At 39.7% G+C, this 24,243-nt stretch overlaps 1 long non-coding RNA gene across 1 annotated transcript; it reads left to right on the top strand.

Moving 5' to 3' along the window:
• Positions 1 to 23,262, top strand: LOC119698091. Its single transcript, XR_005256063.1, has 5 exons — positions 1 to 180; positions 1,876 to 2,032; positions 19,650 to 19,828; positions 20,395 to 20,467; positions 21,221 to 23,262. It is a non-coding gene; the product is annotated as an uncharacterized LOC119698091 (long non-coding RNA).
• Positions 23,263 to 24,243: the final 981 nt, after the last annotated feature.

Below are 24,243 nucleotides of genomic sequence, written 5' to 3'. Positions count from 1 at the left end.
GGTGAGAGGAGTGCATTATACAATTTGCAGCTGATTCATAAGAAGCCTTGAGAAAAGAACCAGGGAATAATGTTGTAACTTAATAGCTGAAATTCTGTCTTTACAGGGTAGAGTCATTCGTACAGCACCTATAAATCAGTGTTGGGGCAGTGCATCATCAAATATGCAAGCTTTTTTAAGGTGATAATTCCCATAATTTGGGCATTGACCTTGTTCTATGTTGTAAAGATTTGTAATCTGTGTTTTTCTGAGTGATCCCCACAGGTGGGACATTTTTTAATATGAAGTCACGCTGTGAGACACCTCTGAGTGTGCTGGGAAGATGGGATTATAAATATTCATTGCTCTTGCAACCTTGGGCGATGAATGTTTCAACTTTTATAAGCTAAGAAGAACTGGGCCCAGTCAGAGAGAAAAGAAAATCTCAAAACTTTGGTAATTCCAGGTGATAAATGAAGCAGAATGGGTGAGAAAATGAGAGGTTTTCTGCTAGGCTGATTTTGAGCCAACATGCTAATTTGATTAGGAGAAGTACATAAGCACACTATAAAATCTAATCAATTATGACAAAACCAAGTCAGGCTGGATTTCCCTCCCTTGGAAATACAGCAGCTGCTCTGTGGTGCACTCTCATCCCTGAAGAACCAGGCACCATGAGCTATAGATTCATGGCCTGGTTTGGCTCCCAGGTCTGAGGAACATGCCTGTGTGCTGTCGGGCTGCCCTGTGCTGTCCCATCCTCTCCCATGGTGGGACCTCAATCACCAGCCGTGGGAAACACAATTAGAGAAGTGGATGAGCCTGGAGAAGGATCAGGCTTGGATCACATATAATGCAGTTTCTTTTGACCACATGCTTGGCAAACAAAGGATAAAGGGCAGCAGGATCTAATTTTATTCCTTTCCTGCTGAATTTGCCCAGGTACAGAAAAAGGACTTGCTATTGCTTGGCTCCCACCTGTGCTCTGCTCTGCAGTGAGACAAGGCAAAGCCCAGTCCTCAGGCCTTCTTCCTGAGATCAGGTACAAATGTCTTTGGGGTTTTCCGTTTCTTAAAAAGTAGCTTTGCAGATAAAATATCCCAAAGAAAACTATGATCTTAGATGCCTCCCCTGACCACGGATAGAGTCTGCAGGTGTATGTTACAGCATCATCACCCAATGCAGCTCAGAGTGTCATTGTTTCCCCACTGGCTTGATACTCCTGCAGTGTCCCTTCTGGCACAGGCGAATTTCCAAATGTCTGCATCACTGGCTATTGAGGTCCCATCCTCCTCACTCCCTCTCTCTCCTTTTTGTTGTTTTTTTGGGTTTTTTTTTAAACCACGAAAGATCACATATCAGTATGTTTTAATATCAAAATATCCTCATATTCTCACAAAATTAAATCACTGTTTCTAGTCAGCTCTGGCGTTCTCCTTTAAAGCACAAAAGGCCTCTCCTTGTTTGTGACATGTTAAGTAGCATGAATTCAGTGGAGAAACTGGGGATGGCTTCCTTGAGGGCCACTGGCAGGAGGGAATCCTCAGGATCTATCACAGTGGAACATGGTAGCATGAAACATAAAAATGGATGAAAAGTGTAGAAAAATGTAGATCCACCTCCATGCAAAGTCTTCTGCTAAATCCTGTTTTCTTCTCCATGTGAGATCATGGTGTTGCTGGGGGAAAACAAGAAAAGAATTTAGAAATTAAATGGATGAGAATTTGATAAACCCCAATGACCTATTTTCTTATAAGATTATGGAATTGTGCATTTCAGTGTGTGTTTTATAATGACTAGAGTATGAGAATGCCTAAATATATACAGCTGGGACAGCCAAGGCAAGAGCTGAATATGGAACTCCTCCCTCTGTCTCTTTCTTGCTATTTCTTTCAGAGAAATGGGATTTTATTGAAAACTCCTGGAGAGCATCCTTCTGTCACTTTCATTTCAAGTTCCATCATACTTTAACTTTTGGAAGGCCTTATCCCTCTGCCCAGGGGCAACCAGCCTGAGATGGGATCCTCAGGATTAGGTCTCTGAAAAACAGCAGGTAGTTCTTCTATTTTTGCTGCTATGCCAATTTTCTATCCTTTCCCAGTGTGCCAGGTTATGAAACTGAAGCATAAAACATATAATGAAATGCTGGGAATTATAAAAATAATCATTTTAAAAACTTTTATCATTATCATGAACCTAAAAAAAAGAGGGCAAAGGGGGAAATGCTTTAGACTCTTCTCCCTGCTGGACAGACAATGATGCTGGACCATCTCCTTTTTTTGATGTTACAGGCCCAAAGAATAATATTTCTGTAAGATACTCTCCTTCTACTCAGGGCCCTTTAAAAGGGATGAAAAACACCTCCTTCCAAAAAATATACTGTCTACTTGAACAAAGTACAAAGCAAGTGGAGAGATGGTTAAAGTCACAAAAATCTTTGCTTACAGTTTCTGGCCTGCAGCTTGTCCCCCTAAGCTTATGGGATGACTCATGTGCATTTACATTCCCTGTGCTTCACACGGCATCTGCTGCTACACATTTGTTGGAGGATTTTGTCTTTGAGCAGCTGGTGACAACCCACTTCCTCTTGCTTTCTTCAGCAAAGATTTTTCAATTGTTTCTTGTTGTTTTGATGTGAGACCCAGTGTTGGAAAAACATCCCATTTACCCTGATTAGAACCAGCCCTTTAAACACTTGCCAATTAACAACCCATTTGTTATTTTTTCTGAGTTCCAAGAAATACTTTCCCTTTCTCTCCTTTCACTTTATTCAGCTGCAATTCCACATAAGCAGAGCAAAATCAAGCACTTCTTATATAAACTGTTATTAATATTTCCCTTGTTCTCCCCTTTCCTTTTGCTCTACAGAGCTGAGAGAAGGGCACCCTTGGCTTTCTTCAGGCTAATCTTAATTAGTTTAATGTCATGATAATCATGGTACCTCCTTACACTGCCACTAGTGCTGAGTGTTATACATACACCTTGCTGGAAAACAAACAAAGCATCACATTAGCAACAATGATACAAAAAAAATCATTAATTTTGTTACTTGATGCCAATTCTATTAACAGGCATTAAGAAAAATAACTTAACGTGCATCTGTTTTTAGCAAAATTAGACATAGTCTGGTTTATGCCAGTCAAGTACATTCAGTGAAATCTTCTTTCAGAGATTTGATCTAAACTGTATCTATGAAATTATACACTATGACTTTATCCTTTTTAAAAAAGTATGTACTAAAATTGACTTGAATGCTGAGCTACTGTTTCTACTTTTTGTCCTCTCTTTCAACACATCCAGGTCTCCTTGCCAGGGACCACTTTTTTGCATAAATATTTTAAGGAAGTACTAAACCTTTAAATGAGAGCATCTTGTTTCCATTTTTGAAAATACAATCACTTATCTCCGACAAATCCACGAGTAGTTACTTGAAAAACTGCATATAATCCCATCAGCCCTAAAGCCAAGGGCTCTTCTGCTTCAAAATGCTCGTTGTGTTTGTTACTGATTCGATGACTTTGCCATTCTGCAGGAATTTTCCAAACAGGGGGGTTTCCCCTTTTCATAATTCACGTTGAAATGCCAATGTATTTTTTAGCCTGTACTGTTTATTCCAATGAATGGTATCTGATCGTATCTCCACCTCTGCTTTGCCAGTCCCTTTAAGTATAGGTGTAGTTATGGTGTGTGGCTGTTTACATGTTCTGCACCTCTCTGCAGAGGTGGCTTTGGCATCTGCTGCATACTCTGGGCTGAGTTCTCCTTTGCAAATGCCACAAAGCATCTGACTACAGAGGAAGGGGTTTTCTTGGAGAGTCACACTTGCTTCCTACCTTTATTGGATATGTTGCAAATCCCTCTCTAATAAAGAGGTCCTTGGCTGCTGGATTTAAATACTGAACCATATATATTTGCTGAATCATTGCCAGATTTGGAGGTTTTATCTGTTTGTTTCCTGTGGCAAGGGAGGATTTCAAATAATTTTGGTGCTCAGGGGAAATTGAAAACAGGATCTATTTTTGGTTCTCATTTGACTCCTCAAGATGGATCAGTGGAAACCTGGTATAACACTAATTTACTTAAAGATGTATTATGTGCACTTTGCTAAAATGCTGAGGGGAAAAAGCTTTGCTTTTGCAGTTGTTTGGCCTGAAGCCAGGATTCTCCATGAAGCTGTATGAAGAAGCCAGAACATTATTATCCACATATTTTTATGCATACAGTATAACTCATTGGCTAGACAATCTGTGCCCTTCTTGAAATATATTTAAAAAGACAGGAGGGGGCTACAAATAAGTTGAAGATGCACCCTTTTTTTTCATAGCTGTGCAAATAAAGCACTGATGTGGAGCATTTGGATGTCAAAACAAAATATTGCTTCCTTATAACCAGAGATTCAATATTTCTCATTTCCTGAAATGCAGTGCAACTGCAAAAAGAGGTGCTAAAAGCCTCAATGGTTGGAGGGGGGGTTTTGTTGTGGTTTTTTGGGGGTTTTTTGGTGGGGGTTTTTTGGTTTTGTTTGGGGTTTTTTGTTGTTGTTTTTGTTTTGGGTTTGTTTGGTTTGGTTTGTTTGTTTTTTTAATCATAAAGATTAGTTGCATATAGCTAGCTATTAGATAATTTTTACTGTATTGACTGTAATTTCCTCTTAGGCACACCTTCAGCCCGTGGTGCTCTAGAGTGAATGCATGACATTTCTTGGTGCATGGGACACTATTGGTAACAATTTAGTTTGTGGCAACCTGTGTTATGCCTGCTCTATGAATAGCAGTGTCATTTGTCATGTGTTTGAACAGACTGCCTGTACAACACAGCCGATGACAAATTTTAGGTTGAGATAGATTTGTCCTCCACTTTACAGACTGGCTCTTTTTTTCCCCTTGCATTGTTCATCTCAGGCTAAACCCTTCTGTGCCCTTTCCATTCTCTGAGAGGAGAGAGATCTGCACATAACTGGATATTCAACACCTGTGTTTCAATTATCATATCATTTGAAGAATCTGGTGCTTTACTTTATGTTCCTCAAGTAGTTATCTTGATTATTTGCTACTGCAGAGCTGCAGTAAACTTGTTTGTTTCTCCTTTTCTCTCTGCCTGAATTTGATTTCAGAAAGCAATCTCAGATGAAGGAGAGACTTCAGAGTCCTAATCACATGCTGCTGTTGTTAGTTTTGTTGCTGCAAGTGGCAACAAAAAGTATACTTTACCTTGTACTATATTAATACTAAGAGCAGAATATATCGTTTTTCTTATTATGCCTGTTTGGTTGGTTGTTTGGTTTTTTGTTTTGTATTTTTTGTTGTTGTTGTTTTGGTTTAGGTGTTTTTAGTTTTTGTTTGTTTTGTTTTATTTTGGTTTGGTCTTTTTTTCTTGTGAAGTCTTCCAGCACAGATATATCTGAAAGCCATGGTAATCGTATTCAGCAAGAATTTATATAATATTTAATAACAAGGCATACATGTATTGGAGAGTTTTGTGGTGAGAAAACAGCTCAGGGCACACTCAACAGTATATTACTTCTTTCTCTCTCTTGTCAATTACCTTTGAGTCTTCCTGCTTGCATAAGTTACAGGTCAATAAACAGATTTCAAAGCAGAATCTGGTACCTACTGAGACACTAACTTCATCCTGGGCTTATAGAAAGTGCATATTTTAGGATCATCTTTTTGTCCTAATGTGACTGTTCTAATTTTCCTCTACAGAAGGATTCTAATGGCTCATTCAGTGTGGTTTTATTTAAAGAATTTCTGCATGTCCTTATTTTTGGTCAGTGTGCACTTTTCTTCTGTGTGGGTAATGCTGGATAAGAATTGTTTCATTTGCACCATTTTCAAAACTCATCAGGCCCAGAAGGGGCAAATTTTATCACAGAAGTTTGATAAGATGGGTAGACTCCCATTACAGAAAATAATAAATTTAATGGACTTCTGTGTTTCATTATGTGTTTTATTATTTTTCATTTCATTATGTGTTCTGGAGCTTACAGAGTACTCATTTATTTTATCCATTTCAATAACATTATGGTGTGCTCTGTGTTCTAGGCAATGTCAGTCATTATGGAATGGAGAATTTCTATCCTTTTTCAAATTGGGTTTTGATGTAGAATTAGGCAAAATTTTAGAATGCCAGAAATCCATTAAATTGGAACAGGATGGTTGGACATTTTTAGCCGAAAGGAAATGATTTTAAATTCCTCAAATGGAAGATTTTTGCTTTTCAGATTTCTGTAGCCTAAAGAGAGTTCTAGTACTGGCCCTTATTTGATTTCATGGTCCCCAGCTGCTCCTGCAGTTTCAAAACTGAACAGTAAGATTCTCACTCTATGCCAATGGAATATCTGCATCCTGAGAGATACAGATCATTACAGCTGGAGCCCTTTGAAAATCTGTGCCCTGCAAAGAGTAATGGCAGGAATGGGAAAAAAAATAAAGGGAAAATATGAATAAATAAATAAAGTATTAGGTGTTCTTTATTGTTTCTTTGTTGATATTCCAGGTAAAGTGTGACAAGTCTTGTACACCCAAAACTTTCATCTGACACAAGAAGAAAAAATAAGCTAGGTCTTTTATTGTACTTGATTTTCTTTTTTTTCTCTCAAATAATCAGGCTACTCTTCAGAAACACGTAAGAGAAGTTACGTAGGCCTCAGTTTCCGTTGGACAAAAATATTTTGAATCCTTCAAAGGAAATAATACATTTGGACACAATAAGCCACAGATGCCTTTTCATTTTCTTCTTCAAACATAAAGGCATGCTGACCTTTTGTGATAGATTGCTTCCTGAGAATACAGTGAATTTATTTCCATTCTCCCTTCTCTCTGGAGATCAGTTTGTCTTCTCTTTATAGAGAGTAAATCATCTGAATCTTATTTCTTTGGATTGAAGAGCCCAACTAGCCCCTCGTCTCTTTGACTTCTCTTCCACCATCTCTTTATCATATGCTTTCATGGGCAAATCCACCCATCAAAACCAAGGAGTAGACACCTAGGATTGGATTGTAAATTGATTTATAGATGCATGTAAGATGATGGGAAAATCTGCTGAATTGCATTCTACCAAGAACAATTTATCAGTTAACACCTGAACATCCTGGGAATTCAGATACATACAAAAAGTTGGAATATAGACTTCATGTTTATTGCTAAACATGCAGACCTTTCTCTATTTCTTCATAGCATGTACACAATTTTATTGTAAGTGCTGAAAAGTAATGACCTGACCTTTCACTCCCCATACTGCTCCATGTTAATGCCTAAAGAGGCCACCTGGAACAGAGGCTAGACAGTGTTAAAAGAATAAAGTAGGTATTTATTAGAAGGCCTTCAAGGATACACCTTGGGCAGTACCAGAGCCTGGCTGTGGCTCCACCCAAGATGGACACCAGGTCATGAGTTTTCACACTTTTATAAGTTTTGGTCCATTTGCACGTTGGGGTTAAATTGTCCATTACATCTTCAGGTTATGAAGTCCCATCCTCCCAGACTGCTCTCCTCAATTTGCTGTTGTTGGTACTTTTTGGGCCTGAAGCTGCAACAGTGTCCTTGGTTCTTGGCTGGAAAAGGATTGTTTTGTGTAACTAAACTGTGAAGAGAACCTGCTAACACTTTATATGAAGCTCAGAGTTATACACTAAGGCAGTACAAAATCTGAAAAATATGGGAGCTAAAACTTAAGGCATTAATGTCAGCAGCTTCATAAGCTACAACTTGTCACAAGCAAGAGACAAATGCTTAGAAAGCTTTCACTCTGTTTGATCCCTGTAATCAACTTTCTTTCCTCTGCAGAATTGCAATTAGCCCATTAAAGAATGAGTCAGGATGCTTATATTGATACAGGTGCCGTAATTGGTTAACCTGTACTCATGTCAGCCCCAGCTAAGAATTTGTTTCCCTGAGGTCTCCTTAGACAGCCACAGCTCCTCCTAAGCCATAATGGTAATTCCTGGCAGGTATTGTGTCAGAGCACAGCATTTAGGTGCACCCACAAGCACCACGCAGCACACACTAATCCATGGTTAGCCATACTTATACTTGCTGCTGAGATTTTATTTTCTTCTACCTTGTAATTTATAACCTATTTTGTTTTAATTATAAGCCTGCGATTATACAGCACTGACCATGTGCTTCTAAAACCCATCTGCAAGAAAAACATCCCAATAATATTGCTTTTTAGTAGCACTCCAAAGCAATTAAACACCTATTAGATGCCAGTGAATTCTGCTTTCAGTCTATCATATGCACATTTATTTGCATATGCTGTCCTGTGAGTGACATAATTTTCATTATTGACTTATGAGGATAGAAATAATAGACAGACTATTTACTTAACTGTCTTTAACTCTGCATCAACAAAATAGCTAATTAAATGTGTAACAATTTTCACTGACATAAACTGTGAGATTTTAAAGTCAAGGTGAAGAGAAGGACAAACATTCATCTGTGCTCTCCAAGACTTGTTCTCGCCATGGCAAGAAGACAGGTTATCTAGTCTTGCAAATCATCAGAGAAACCAGACAGAACTACAGGTAGATCTTAAAAAGTAATTTCCTAGGAAATCAGTTTTTCAGGACCAAGCAAACCCACTAGTGAACTGCCAGGATTATTATATTCCAAACTTACATAGTGATAAATGTCATGAGCATGAGCTTCTGCTATAGTCCCTAGAAGGCAGTTTCCAAAGGAGTTATAGAGTAATTAGGTGCCCTACTCAAGGGACTGTAATAGTTGTTTCTCAACTCCATTTCTGGTTTAGTTTACTTTACGGATTTAATTTCTTTCTCTCTGCTGATATAAATGAAGAACTCGCCTTCTCCCCTCCTTGTTCTGCTATATTAACTGGCAGTTTGCAGGTAGGAACCAGCTGTAGGAGGCATCAGAGTCATCCCTAGTCCGTAGACGTAATCCTGTACCTGCCAAAGGCAGCAGCTTGTGGAGGGCAAGCAACTCAACCTGCATCTTTTGAGTTGCAGAGTAACATTCAGAATGGAGGATGACTCTGCTTTTCTGTTCCTGGGAATGCATCTCTGCTGATCCTCTCAGAAGGTACATTCAGCTCAGATAAAGTAAATTTAACAAGCAGTTTCCGCTAATGATCTTGGGCAATATCTGTTCCAAATTCTCCCTGTTGTGGCTTGTGTGGCGGGTTGACACTGGCTGGACACCAGGGAGCCACTGAAGCCACTGTCACTCCCCTCCTCAGCTGGACAGGGGAGACGAAATACAGTGAAAGTCTTGTGGGTTGAGATAAGGATGGGGAGAGATCACTCACCACTCATTGTCATGGGCAAAACAGACTCAGCTTGGGAAAGTTTGTTTAATAAATTACCAATTAGATCAAAATAGGATAATGAGAAATCCATATCTTAGAAACGTCTTCCCCTACTTCTCCCTTCTTTCCAGGCATAACTTCACTCCTATTTTTTCTCTACCTTCCTCTCATCCAGTGGTCCAGGGGATGGGGAATGAATTCTGTGGTCAGACCTTGTCTCAGCCACTCCTCCCTCCTCAGTGGGATGACTCTTCACTCTTCCCCTGCTCCAGTGGGGAGTCCCTTCTATGGGAGACAGTCCTCCACAAATGGCTCCAAAGCGAGTCTGCAGAGCTGTTTCTCCCACACAGTCTCTCTCCTGCGGTGGGTCTGTCTTGTAGCCAGCTGGAATTGGCTCTGTTGGACTTGGGGAAAGCTTCTGGAAACTGCCACAGAAGCTACTCTCAGACATGCAAACCCAGTACAGCTCAATTGTATGACCTGATGTCTCTCTGAAATGTGCTAAAAGCTTGATATGCATATAATTTTAAATAATAATTAAAATTATATAGTTTGACTAGAAAACTCCCCATCAGTCCAAAAAGATAGTGGTATCTGCAGATGATACATTCCAGCAAAGCATCTTTTTATACACACAAGCTGACAGGGGAAATTTGTCAGTGGTTTAGTCACCATTCAGCTGAATCACCAACAATCTCTTTTAAAAATAGCTTGATTGCAGCAAGGGGATTCATCTCTCCTTTAGTAAATTAGATTAAATGCAATACAACAGGTACTCTGCAGAGGTATATTTTGGGATAGAATAGAACTGTTTCTACTCATGGGTGTTGGCTATTTTATATTGTTTGAGTAGTACCTTTTATAGACTGGAGTGCCAATTGCTGCTATGCAGCAGTATGAAATAATGCCATTTCCAAATGTGCCATCTTCAGGGACACTGCTTCTGAAAATGATCACAAAACGAGTGAGGTTTCTACTTCTGGGCATAAGTGAACTGTATAAAACAAGTTCCTTTTAGTATAAAACATAATTGTCACAAAAGAATAAAAGCAGCAATTAGGACCCTTGTCTTAGGGAGGGAACCACTTAAGGTGCTGACTTAGGCCCAGGATAAAGCATTTCTTTCACCTAGGTTCCACAAAACAGCAGTTGGAACACCAGGCTCTTGAGCACAGAGAGCAATTTCTAGAGGATTCTAATATATTTTGAAATTCTTATTCCTAATGAATTCAACCAGTATCCATTCCCTTCTTCCAAAAGATTCACTGAGACACTTGCACACATTTATGCAGTAGTAATCTGGTATTTTGATTCCTTACAGTTTCATCTCAAAGTCAAAAGGCAGCAGTTCTGAAAGTCAGAGCTGGGTAAATTCCAGCATGTTCAGCATATTAATCACAAATATCAGAATTGTGAACAAAATTGTCAGAAGTTTTTAATATCTCTGATACTTCTAAGTTTCTTCTCTGATTACTCTGGTATCTAAAAAACTATGAATGCAAATAGAAGGGTTTTCTTCTCAGGTGGGACACTTGGATCTCTCTTTTTTTGGGGCTGCTCTTTTCATAATAGATGGAGAAATTTTGTTTCTATTGAACTCTGAGGATGCTTTTTTTTTCTTTTATATCCATCTTCATTTTCTACTGTCAGGAGCAGCCCTCATGGTATCATGAGCTGGCTTTGTGGCATCACAGGCTTGAATTGCTGACCTTGCAGTGAGAGTGCTTGTGAGATTTCCAGATCAGCTTTATGTCATCAGGGAGCTGATTACTGAAAATAATTTTTCAAACATTTGATTTTCCATTGAAAGCAACTTCAAGCTTTTTTGAAGTTCACTCATAATTGCTGGGATTTGCTTTATAGCGTCTACAGCTGGAAGAAACACATAAGATGTTCTGGCAATTTGAGTTCATACAGCTTGCAAAAGCCCCTGAAACAAATGTATACTTCTACGTAAGTGTTATCAATGCATATGTTCTCCAGGAATTGGAACAAACCCAATGTGGCCAGGCACTTTCCAGATAAAAAGGGGATGTCCTTAGAGCAAGGTTACTTACAAGCCACAAAAGATTTTTCGCATTAGAACAAACTGTTTCTAGACTGGGTTTTTGTAAAAGAGTCTGTGCTAGAAAATAGTGAGGAGTCTGCAGCAAGGGAGGCCAGGGTTGGAGACATAATAGTCAGCTGTAAACTAATCCCATCCTTTTTGTTTCTCGGGTTTAGACTGGGTGTATCCCAGGGTAACCTTTATAAATTAATAGGGCAGTGAACAGTTATGATATTGGGACACCTGCATGGGCAGTGAGAGTGTGGCTGAGAGAGGCTGGGCTGCAATACAGTGGTGGTAATACTGCTATGTTTCCTGAACAACACACAGAGCTTCATTTTCTGGGTCTGAATAGTTTTAAACCCTTCCATTGTGGCGAGCAGTAAACATCCTCCTTGTTATTCAGATATTTTAATGGTTCTATCAACACTTGCCAAATTTCATCCATTGTTCATGTCAGATATTTGCATCCCACCCTATTGACTCTCTTACAGCCACTGTAATGTATGCTGGGTGTGTATTGTTGCCACTGTTCCATTGAAATGAAAGGTGATCACATCTGGGCCATTACTGTAAATGTGTCATCATCACATGTGCTGTAACTTCTGAGCTTTGGATGTGTGCTTTAGCAACAATGGGATTATTGGCAGAATATGATGTGGAATAATCCAAAATGTTCATGCAGAGGCTGCATATCCTCTGTTCATTAATTGTTTTCAATCTCAAGGACTCCAGCTAATTCCTCATGGATTGGAACTACAAAGAGAAATCCCATGACAATTAATTATTCATTTGTTTTTCATAGGAAAACAATAATCTTCAGACTTAATTTGATTTGATGTTTAAAATGGAAAGCTGTGGAAGTCTTTCCTGCTGCTGGAAGTGAATAGCAAATGAAAAGCTTCCTGGAAGGCTGCACATAATTTCCACATGTTCTGAGCAGCATGGTTTAGAAAGATTTGTAGCAGCACTGAGGGACAGCCACCACAGCAGAATTATCGACTCACTGCTCTTCACAGTTGTTGTCCAAAGGGGGCCTCAGTAGAATTGTCAGAAGCAAAACTTAAATAGGTTTGAGAAGGTCTGATTGACTTTGACCTTCTGAGAATGTGAAAAGGAATGGGACTGGTGTTGGCAAGCCCATGCAGGAAGGAAGCTCTAGTTCCAACTGACCAACGTGAAGCAAGAGTCTCCTCCACTCCCCAGCTTTCCTCCGATGCAATCACCAAGTTGGAGGGGACAGACACTGTTACCAGCTCAGGTCACCCCTACAAGGCAGCCCACTGGGGTCTGCCCACCACATATTTCAAGGAGGAGCACACCTAAGCCAGCATAACAGTCCTGCCCCTCAGCAGACTGCAGGTTCTGCTTCTCTTTCAGCCCAACAAGACTCTGGTATCTAGTGGTCTTTTAAAAGGCCATAAAATACTTGAAATGCCCAGCACTGTGCTCAGAAAGTCTTTGAGAAGATGCAAATATGGAGAGCATACAAACTACTGAGGTTTGTAGGTTGAATTGGTAGGGGTCTCTGGAGCACAACAATGTATAATTCATTAGCACCTTTTTTCCTCTGCAAAAAGTTATGAAAATAGCAATAGAGCTGGCAATCCCCCGGAGCAAGAAATAGGGCAAGGAATGCTAGAGACTGGCATGTCTGAATAGGAATTGCTGGTCAAACTAAAGGAAAAGAAGCACAGGCAGTGGAAACAAGGACAGGTGAGCAGGGAAGAGTATGGAGCTGAAGTTTGGTTGTGTAGGGATAGGATGAGGAAGGCCAAGGTGAAGCTGAAACTGAACTTGGCAAGGAAGATTAGCAGGAAGTTAACACTTCTACAGGTGTGTTAACCAGAAAAGGAAGGTCAGAGAAGGTGAGTGCTCCTGATGAACAGTGTTGGTAAACTGGTAACAGAGGATAAGGAAAAGGTTGAGGTTTTTTTCTTCAGTCTTCAACGGCAACCTCTCTTCGCACAACTTGAGTGGATGGAAATCAGGCTGGGGACTGGGAGGGCAAAGTCCCTCCCTCTGTAAGTAAAGATCAAGTTTGTGACTGCCTGAGGAACCTGAATGGATGGAATTCTATGGGATCTGATGAGCTGCATCCCAGAGTCCTGAGGGAATTGACTGAGGTAGTTACCAAGCCTGTTTCCATGGTATTTGAAAAGTCATGACAGGTAAAGTCAGGTAAAGACCCTGGTGACTGGAAAATTGTACCCATCTCCAAAAGGGTCAACAGGAGTACCCTGGGAGCTACAGACCTGTCAGCGTCACCTTTGGGGAAGGTCGTGGAGCAGATCCTCCCTGAAGCCATGCTAGGGCACATGGAGAACAGGGATGAGATTTGGGCTTCACCAAGGGCAAGTCCTGCCTGGCCAGCCCAGTGGCCTTCTGCAGTGGAGTGACTGCATCAGTGAGCAAGGGAAGGGATACAGAGGTCATTTATCTGGAGTTCTGCAAAGCCTTAGACACTGCCCCCCATAACATCCTGGTCTCTAAATGGGCAAGAGCTGGACTCAGTGGATGAGCTGTTTGGTGCAGAAGAAAGTGGTTGGACAGTCACAACGAGAGGGTCATAGTCAACAGCTCAGTGTCCCAATGGACATCAGTGACAAGTGGTGCATCTCAGGGGTCTGTACTGGCACCAGTGCCATTTAATATCTTCATTAATGACATAGAAAAGGGATCAGGGCACCCTCAGCAAGTTTGCAGATGACATCAATCTGAGTGGTGTGGTTGCCACACCTGAAGTACAGGATGTCTTGGGACCTGGACAGTCTCAAGAACTGGTCCCATAGGAATCTCATGAGGTTTAACAAGATGAAGTGCAAGGGGCTGCACCTGGGTCAGGGCAAACTCAGTATCAATCCAGGCTGGGGAATGAACAAATTGAGAGCAGCCCTGCCTGGCAGGACTTGGGGTGATGGTGGGTGAGAGGTTGGACATGAGGTGTCCATGTGCATTTGAAACCTGGAAACCAAACTTTGTCCTAGGCTGCATCAAGAGAAGTGTGGCCAGCAGGTCAAGGGAGGAGATTCTGTCCCTCTGCTCTGCACACATAAGGCTGTCCAGAATGTGTGCCTGAATTCCATTATTTCTGAATAGTCATTTCAGAGATTTGTCTGCCAGCTGCCCTGCTAGGGTGAAACTTTTGATGGTAGCATAATGTTTGTTCATGTCTGTTGAACATTATGCATTGAAATATCAATGATCAAGATCACAATTTCACCTGTCTTCTGCAAATCAGAGCATCAGTATGGGTAAAGCAGAGTGTTCTAGAGGCTCCTTAATTTTAGTGATATTTTAGTCAAGACCAGCTTGTTAAGCAGAAGTGGTCTATCTTGTCTATTTACACCTGCTAATAGGAAAAAAAAAAAGTAGATCTAGCAATTGCTACAATTTTTCTTCAGAAATAAGGGTGCTGAACTCATTTGTACTTTCTGCCTATGGTGAAGCATGTAGTGATTGCAGCAGGGCCATCTTCACGCTCCTGGGTTCAGAAATCAGTGTCCAGAGCTGCAAGTGTTTTCCCACTGGTAAGACAGACAAGAGAAGAGTTCTCAGTCTTTTCAAAAAGAGACTCCTTTTATCTCTCCCTGCAAGGTGATCAGTGTTATCAGCTGGTTTGAGAGCCCATTTTGTGCCAGAGCAGTGCAAAAAAACCCAAAGCATGACTGAGAGATACATGGAGTACAGTGCTTTCAGAGCTTATTTTTAGACTGGAAGTAATGTTGGTTTTAATCTTCCTTTATGGCTGTTTTCAAAGGCACACAGGATGGACAGTGGTATTTTGCCTGTCAGTGCAACTGCAACCTTGTTTATAAAATCAAGGAAACATTTAAATGTACCAAGATTATAGATAGTAGCTTTCTTTCCAGTTTTTTTTTTTTTGTTGTTGTTGTTTGTTGTTTGCTTTTTTTTTTGTCTCAGCTAAAAAAAATTTCCACTAATTAACTGATTTTAATAGAATATGATATTTCCTTTGCTGTACACAGGGGAAGTATTGGTTTGGTTTTTTGGGGTTGTTTTTTTTTTTTTTTTTGTTTTTTGTTTGGTTTTTTTTTGAAAGATCAGATTTCCTGTGATTCACTGAATCTCTGTAGAAGGTCCCTGCAAAAACATGATACCACGTTTTATAGTACTTGTAATATTTATACGATAAGCTAGTTTTGTATTTCTTAGATTCCCAAAGGAACTGGTACCTCCTTGGTGCCAAACAAGCTGTTGGGAAGTCCTTCTGTTTTCAGCATCAGCTTGGTTTCATAAAATCTCCTGGAGAGCTACATGTTGTGGTGGCAGAGCTTGCTTTACCACCGATTATCTGAACTTCTAGAGGTCACAGATGAATCGTTTGTCAGCTTCCTTCACTGGCTGAGAATGATTATTCTCATGGTTTCTCTGTTGAGCTGACTTATCTTTGCATGTTTCCCTTCAGTGTTTTGCATCTGAATCCATGTTTCTATGCAGAAAAGCCAGGTTTTTTACAATTCCTTGGGGTAAGTGTGATGTGATAATCTGACCCTGTCAGCAATGACAAAACTTTCAGTCCTTGGGAGGTGAGAAGGAAAGAGGAGGGTGTGAAGAACGAGGTGCATACACTTCCAAACCTGGACTGTCTGTTTCTTCTGCTTATATTTGACTGGTGTGGAGACCATTTTTGGCTAAGGTGTATGACCCTTAGGTCCAAGAAATGGCTTAGAAACAGTTGTAAATGGCCTAGGCATTAGGAGCTGCAGTTTTCTCCCTGACATGGCTGGGGGGCTCTGTGCCAGGCGAGGATGTGTTCACTCAGGAGGGATCCCTTCAACCAGAACATACTGTCAGGTTAGGGCTGCTCTTGTTTGTTTGGCCAGGTCAAAGTAGCTGGAAAAGGGGCTGGTTTCAATGTACAGCAGTAGCTAAATAAGTAATTGAAGACTGGAGGGCCAGTCCCTGGAGAATCAGGGCAGGTTTGGTTGCTGTAATCCCTTGCTAATGAAGCTACCAATGCTGTAAATGGCAAAGGGAAAAAGAGGTTCAGGCAGAGCAGCAGGAAACCAGAGGACAAACACATTTTAAACCTTTTCTTGCTAACTTGGTAGATGGCTTTGATCATTTCACAGAAACCAATGGGGGAAAGAAATGACACCAGAGAGGAAAAAAAAATCCATTTTATCCTCCCTTTTCCTCTTTTTCTAATGTTTTCTTCAATACAGATATGGCAAAAGTACAGAACAACAGCATGAAAAAATAGAGATAGCAATTTTGAGAAAAAGGGAATGCACTAAATGCTACCTGCTGTCTACCCCATTTCAGATAAAAAGTAGTGAGTCTCACTGCACATGTTTTAATCTCAAGAATTCAAGTTTTAAGTTGAAATGTTTTTTTCACTGAAATTTTGGGATAAGCTTAAGGAAAGGCAGGGAGAGAGGAGAAACAGGCAGGGACTAATCAAGGACTAATTTGTTTCAAAGTCTGTTATATCCAAATATCACAGAGAAATTACTTAACACAGATGTTTTATCAAAGGAAAGCAAATGTGAGATCATAAAACAAAAGATGAAAAATGTCTTAATAGAAGATGAGTAGAAACATAAATAGTTTTTATAGGGGAATAAGGAAAAGAGTCAGATGAGACACTTAAAGAAAAGAAAATTGTGCCTAGGAATCTCAAAAGAAGGTAACTGCAGTTTTGTCATGCAAAACAACTAACTCAAGTTGAAGCTTTTCTATCCCTTCCTTCTCCATCATTGTTCTAGGGTTGGGATCCTACAGTCATCATCTGCCATTGGTGAAACAGCCCTGCAGAGGCTTTTCCAGGAGCTGTGATGTGTTGGAACTTCACAAAGGGTGAGGGAGGTCCACACCACAGAAGAAACACCCCCAAAACTGAGTTTGGACATGCCCTAGAGATCACAGGAATCAGAAACAGCAGTGTGGGGTGTTAAAGAGGAATTGTCATGGTGTAGGTAACCACATGAGTCACACAGCTCAGGGGGGTCAAAAGTCCAGTCACGGTTTATCAGCACCTTCCTTAAGGAGGCCAGGAGCTGACTGTAAATCAGGGATATGTTCCTCTAAAGGCTCTGGGTGAGTTTTTTTTACATAGGAGTTTAATTGCAAAGTCTTTTGCTCTTCTCTACCTGTCTTCAGCCATCTCTGACTTAAACAGGTGGACCCTTTTTTTAGGCTCTTCCACCTTAGTGTTGTTGAGTGCCCCTGAGACAGTGATGTGCTTCAGCATTTAGGGCTTTTCTGTGCTTAAGAAACCAGTTTTTTAGAGGTTTAAGTAGAAGCAAGTGATAGTTTTCTGTCATATCATACTTAATGGACAATGCTTAATCTGCCACAGAGCTTTGATGCCTACCTCTGAAAAACAAAAAGAAATAGACCTTCTAATCTGTGGAGTCAATACAGTAGCCAGCTCCTAGGAGGGCTCACAGTTTTTATATGGCAAGATTCCAATTCCACGAAGCTTTATTGTGCTCAGATAATAGGTACTAGCACCAAGGCCTACCCCAAAGGCCACCTGAAGCCATTAGAAAGGCACTCTTGATCATACTGCTTTGAAGAGTTGCCCCCATTGCATTTATCTCTCTGTCTGAAGGGGTGCATGAGGACTGCAGCAGAGAAGACACGAAGCAGCTCTAACTGAGGGACAGAAAGCACCAGGAACCCAAGCAGACCTGGAAGCAGCTCTGTGATGAGAAACAGGGTTTGCTATTTCAGACAGTGTCACACAGGCAGTGGGCTGCTTTTTCTGACCTCAGCAGATGATTTTACATGGACCTGAGCTGCAGTGGTTGGACTTGGGTCAGAAACTTTGAAGTGTAGGGGCTTTCTGACACCTTTTACTGTGCTTTGAAACAAGTATAAAAAAAAAAATCTATTGTATTTCTTTAGGAAGTCGGTGTTTCTTTTCTTACTCAGGTAATTATGTGTGATTATAAGCATGCCTCTATAAAATATCATCAAAAATTAGTTTAAATACTATAAGGACACAAATATGTAATACAAAAATCACCAGGATGGATTTTCAACCAGAGTTTTGTTTATTTGTTCCTAGTGAATGCTCTCTGTAGTTCCTCTCAATGGTGGTAACTGGTTACATTCATTTATACATGTCAAAAGCAAAAAACATGGGGAGACTTTTTAGTCAGCCGTACAAAGTACCTACTGCTGGTCTTTATTTGATAATTGAGACAAAAAAAAAAAAACAAAAACAAAAACAAACAAAAAAACCAAACAACTAGATTACTAGATCTCCACAGGAAGCCAAAGAAGCTACAAAGTTCATTGTAACAACATGCCATGACTGGAGCAGAAGCTGGACATAATACAAGCAAAAGAGGTTAAGAAGAGAGGTGAGAATCTGTGTTAGGTTCTCATGGTGGGCAGCTACATTTATATTTTGATTTATATTGCCTCGAGACCTAGCTTCTTGCTGATACTGGAAAATATCTCTTTCTGTCACCTCCTTTCTCTAACCAAAGAAGAGCACTTTTCTCTGACCAAAGTGTGACCACATGCCTAACATCTCACCGAACAAATTCCCGCATTCTCATCTTCTTCCCCTCGCTCCTCCCAGACACAGCCTGCCAAGCCTGTCTCGTTCCCCCACCCCCAGCTTGTAGAGTCCAGCAGCTCCTGGGGTCCTGCAGTCCTGCTCTGTTTCACTGCAATCTTTGCCTTTCCCGTTCCTCTTGCTCATCCTGACGGGACTGCAGCAGCTTTGCCGCTCCTGCGGAAATGATGCGGCCTCATCGTGGGGACTGCAACACAAAATGTTTTCTGTTGCTCTTTGGGGGAAACAAATTTAATAATGTACTCTGCAAAGCCTTCCTGAGTATGGGGCCCCAAAGCAGCACAGGCATTTTTTTATGCCAAAACCCCCCGTGGAACTCAATGCCAATTGGATTGAGTGCTGCTCTTGCCTTAGGACTCAAGGCAGGACAGCTTTTCTATCAAGGTGCCAAACCCCGAATCACAACTAACGTCTTGCACTTCCCACACCACTGGTTCCTTGAGGCTTGAGGAGGAAACTGGACTGTGAATAACAAGGTATCTGAGCAGTTGGTGACTCACTGAAGTCCGGGGTCTGAGATATTGACAGTCTGCCAACAATTTTGTCATGGTTGTCAGTGAGAGGAAAGATAAGAACGGAACCACAAAGTGGTGCTGATTTTTAAAGGTCAGCATACTTGTGGTTCAAAGTCACTGTGGGACCAATCTTCTGGATTTTCACAGAGATTCACTGATAAAAGGAAAACTAAAAAATGTGGATTATGTCCTTTTAATACAAAATACCTATAAATTAGTATTCTGAATACAATGGCCCAAACTTAACCACATATTCTTCTTTGTCTTTCCAATGTGGAAGTTATCTTGAACTTCTAAACATTTCTCACCATGGGAATACCAAGTTTATGGGAATGTTTGCTCGTGGATTTGATTGTCTCTCATCCCAAAGGTGATGTAAAATAAGTTTGTGCAATGGGATTACCAGGAAGAAACCAATGAGCTCCATTTGCTTGCAGTTCATCATCTGTATTGAGGAAGGTGAGAAAGCCCCCAGAGTTAACAGATGTGTCTGAAAATCATGCTTTCTTTTTATTGTAGTCTTACTGATCTTTACCAAGTTGACAAAATGACATTCAACTGGTAAAAAATTGCTAGTAATTGTGTGAATGAATGCAGCTAATATCCCTGGGGTTTTCATTTGATACAAAACAAATTTAACAAAAAACCTAATCAAATCATCCTCAATATAAATGAGTTATAGTATGTTCACAGTGCTGAAACCCCAGAAAAAAATGGAAGATTCTAAACCAGCTAAAAAAAGTCAGAGCCCATGGGAGACCTGTAGGTCCCTAAACTAGAGATGGTTAGACAGAATAATTTATCCTCCAGGTGAGTCTTTCCATCTCTGACAGCATCTGTCTCATTTGTTATTTCTCTGCCTCCTACTTTATCTGGCTCACAGATGTTACCCTCCCTGCATTTTTGTGAACTTGTTAACACAATACTAAGATCTTTTCCCTTTTCATGTCTTGTTCTGTTGAATTACTCAGTCAAAACCATACATTAATCAAGCCTAATTTCTTCCTTTTGCTCCACACATTCAGGCAGTGATTATTGCTTAAGACACCATCCTTTGAAGAGTATATTGTACAATAATGCAATAATGCTCCATTTCAGGTAGGTAGCCCAGATAATCTTTTAAACATTACTATACTGTTTCTAGCTTGATTTTCTTTTCAGATTCAAAGCAAAATCATTAAAAATATCTTTTTGAATATGGGCAAAAATAAGAATAGATATCAAATATAAGCTGACATAAACCCATTTCATCCATGCTGAGAAATTCCTCACTTTCTGTAGAAAGTTTTTCAACTTCTTTGTGGCACAGCAGAATTAAATTTAAAACTCAATCCTTCCTTGCTGTCATTGCATCATGCAGAATACCTGCTCACTTCAGTTGTGGAGCTGACTTCTGTAAAGGTGAAAAAAGTTATTGTTCATCTTCATACTTCCTTGCATTGAATAAGTCCCTGGCACTGAGACTGAAATACAGAAAAGTAATGTGAGAACTTAAATTGTGCTGGTGAGAGGACCACTCTAATACAGTCACTGGGTTTTTTTCTTTATGATTCTTTGAGAGCTTTGTGATTTCCTTAGCTCTTCACTGCCTTACATAGACAATATTTTATCAATAGAGTAACTGATGCAGAGCCCTCCTAGAGTTATCCTGTCTTAATTTAGAAAAAAAAAAAAAGGCTGTAACTTTTGTTGAGGAGAAACTCAGCCTGTCCTGAAATACATTTTTCTATATCCCTCTAAATTATGGCAAACCTAATTCAAAGTTACCAGAATATAGCATTCTTATTTGTATTGAGTAGACTTTTTTTTTATGTTAAAAAATTTAGAATTACTTTTTTTTTTTTTCCTTAGGAACTTATAATGCCAATATTTGAAGTGGGGCACCATTTAGCTGAATGGTGACAGCAAGAGTAACATTGTTTATCAGAATACACTGGACTGACTTACTGCTTTTGCTGCCTTTCTTTATCCTCATGAGCTTGTAACACCCTGCTGAAGATGAAAAGTGAAACTCTTGGGAAAAGAAAACTGGTTTTCTGTTTATTTTTTTACTTTCAAGGAACACGGGACACTTAAGGAAAATGCACAGGAGTTGAATGTTCTGTAAAATTTCATAGAAAACTGTAGTTATGTGGCTCCAAAAAGGACTCCTTGACCTGCATCACGTCCTCATGACTAAGCAACTGTGCCATAGAAAGCACATATCAAAGGATTTGCTCTTAGCCAGATCCTCCTCTGCTTTTCCACTGCTCCATTTGTGCATCTTCTTGTCTCTAAAAAGTGGTAGCAAGTCTAATAAGTTCACACTTCAGCCTTGACACAACTCAACAGAAATCTTTGTCCACCACAAGATGCAAAATAATTGAACCCACGCTTCCTGGCATCTGACTAGAGACATGGAGTATTCAGAATATCTCAGTAAATTTAAAGTTTTAGGTTCTTCACTAAGTAAACCCTTTACTTTATATGTATTAAGTCACAATGTAAAAAAAAAAAACCCCGAACCAATCAACCACCAACAAAAAAATCCCACCACCAAAAAAAACTCCAACAAAAAACTCCAAACCTGTAATTTGTAGATGGTAATATTCATATTCCTTTGAAAAATCTCCTAATAGCATCAGGCAATCCAACTCCTCTAGTTTTTGTGAGAAAAAAATAATAGAATATTTAATATATTTAAATTTAATACAACAGAAAATTTGCCTTGTCTTGCCTCATTTTTTTTTTTGGTTGGATGGTTGGTTTTGTCTTGGCCTTTCTGTGTTCATGGTAATTTCCTCCTTAATCCTCCTTAGATTTAGGATTAGAACTCAATCCCCACACTAGGTTCAGAAGTTTGCTGTATTAATCTGTTGTTGCTTGAATCCCTGAAGTGGGTTCTATTTTATTATGGAATGCTTAGGAATTACTGAAACTTCAGTGAAGACTGTTAATGAGAAGCTGGAAGTCCAATGATTAATTAATATATTGCGGTCTCTTTTACTTGGTTTTAATTCTGTACCATTGCCTGGGGGGACATATCTCTTAGATTGTCTGGAAGCAGCCTCATTATTAACAGAAATGGGCCATAACTTCTTCAAATAAAATATTTTCATTGATCTTAAAAGAGAAATTTTAACTTTGAGCACTTTATTTAGTTTCATAACTTTTTGTCTTCTTGTTGTAACGCTGGGACCCCAAGGTCTACTCTACAAGGCCCCACCACTTTGTGCTGTACATCATTAGGACTTGCAGGTCAAATTCATGTGGGTGAGGAGCTACACAGATTTAAAACTCAAAAACAACAGCAAATATTGAAGTTTGAGTGGATGGCATTTGTCCCCAGAAGTCACTTAGAGTGAAAGTACCCAGTGCCATTTTGATTCCGGAAGGAGCACCTTTCTGATACCTTTTATAAAAACCCAAACAATTCCAATATTTAACCTACAGTCACGAGAGCTTAGGATCACAGACAGTTTCAGATGTGCAGCTTACACCCAGATCTTCTTGAAATCAAGAAGAAAAAGGACTCCCAAATTAGGCCCAGTGGGTAGTTTTCAAAGGGCAATCAAAAAGTTCAAAATTATTTGTTGGTGTCTGATCTACAAAAATCACCAAAAGCTACCAGCTGGCATTTTCTGGCCGTGGGAATGGCTGTAGGGATGCTAACTCTACTAGCCCCAGCACCAAGAGCTACCTTCTGTCTAATTAAATCCCATTTTAGTTCCAGGAACACAAGGATTCACTTTGTATTTTGTGAAACTATCTGGATTAAAAAAATATATAAATTAGTCAGTGAAATATTATTTTGCTTTTTTTTTATTTTTAGGAAAAAATTGTCTCGAGAATACAAGAATTACTGGAAAATTTGGAATACTGTGTGTAACAGTTTTGAGTAATGTTATGTAACATTCAGCTGAAAGATTGTGGCAAGATGCAATGCTAAGTGTGATATAAGAAGAATAGGATTTGGTAGGATAGGAAAGGGTAGGATAGAATAAACAGAACAGGTATTTCAGAGTGCCCTGAAAGAACATACTCTTCCTAAGGGTGAAATCTGTATTCACATGGGCTGGTGGAACAGCAATATGTATTCTACATAACCACACTAATTCAAAAACTTTGCATTTCTGAAGGGTGTGTAAATTGCTGTAGGTTATTCAGACATTTGGGGTTATTCCCTCTGTCTTATCAGTTCTTATTTTTCCCCTTACTTATTTCCTCACTAATTTTTGTCACCTATGCTTCACATTAGGTCTTTGTCTTCACTCTCATTGACTTTTGGAATTGTTTGTTCCCTGTAGTGTAAACTGTACTTATGGGAAGGCACCATCATTCCTCCTATAATATGGAAAAATCAAATCAAATATCATCCAGGATATTTTTGAATTGAATCTGCTCACTCAGACATTTAAGAAAGAAAGTGAAGGCCAAGTTGAAAGATCTTTAGTGGCTTGACCCAGAAGCTTCTGACATAAGTGCCCCACAGCACCGTGTGTGTGCCTTTGCTGCATAAACGTGGATCAGCAGTCAGAGGCATCAAAGACTGGCTGTGACTCATTCCTCTCTAAACAGTTATTTCTCAACTAGGTGATTGCAGGTCACTCATATCATAATTTGAATTTCTAATTTCTATGATCTAAAAATGATCTGCAGACCCATATGATCTACAGAATCAATGGATAATATAGACATGTTTAATAAAGGAAAAATTGTATCAGTGCTTGGAAAACTAGGAAAATATCTGTTTCCTGCACAGATCTAAGATTTGTTGTTTCAACTAATGATGTCTGTATGAAGAGAGTACACATGTATGTATAATTTCTCCAATGACTTTCAAGCTGTTTTGCTGAGTTTGAAATGGAGATAGAGTACATAGATACACAATTTTC

Source organism: Motacilla alba, chromosome 1 (assembly GCF_015832195.1).
Source record: "Motacilla alba alba isolate MOTALB_02 chromosome 1, Motacilla_alba_V1.0_pri, whole genome shotgun sequence".
NCBI lineage: Eukaryota > Metazoa > Chordata > Aves > Passeriformes > Motacillidae > Motacilla > Motacilla alba.
This window is presented reverse-complemented; position numbering and strand designations above follow the sequence as displayed.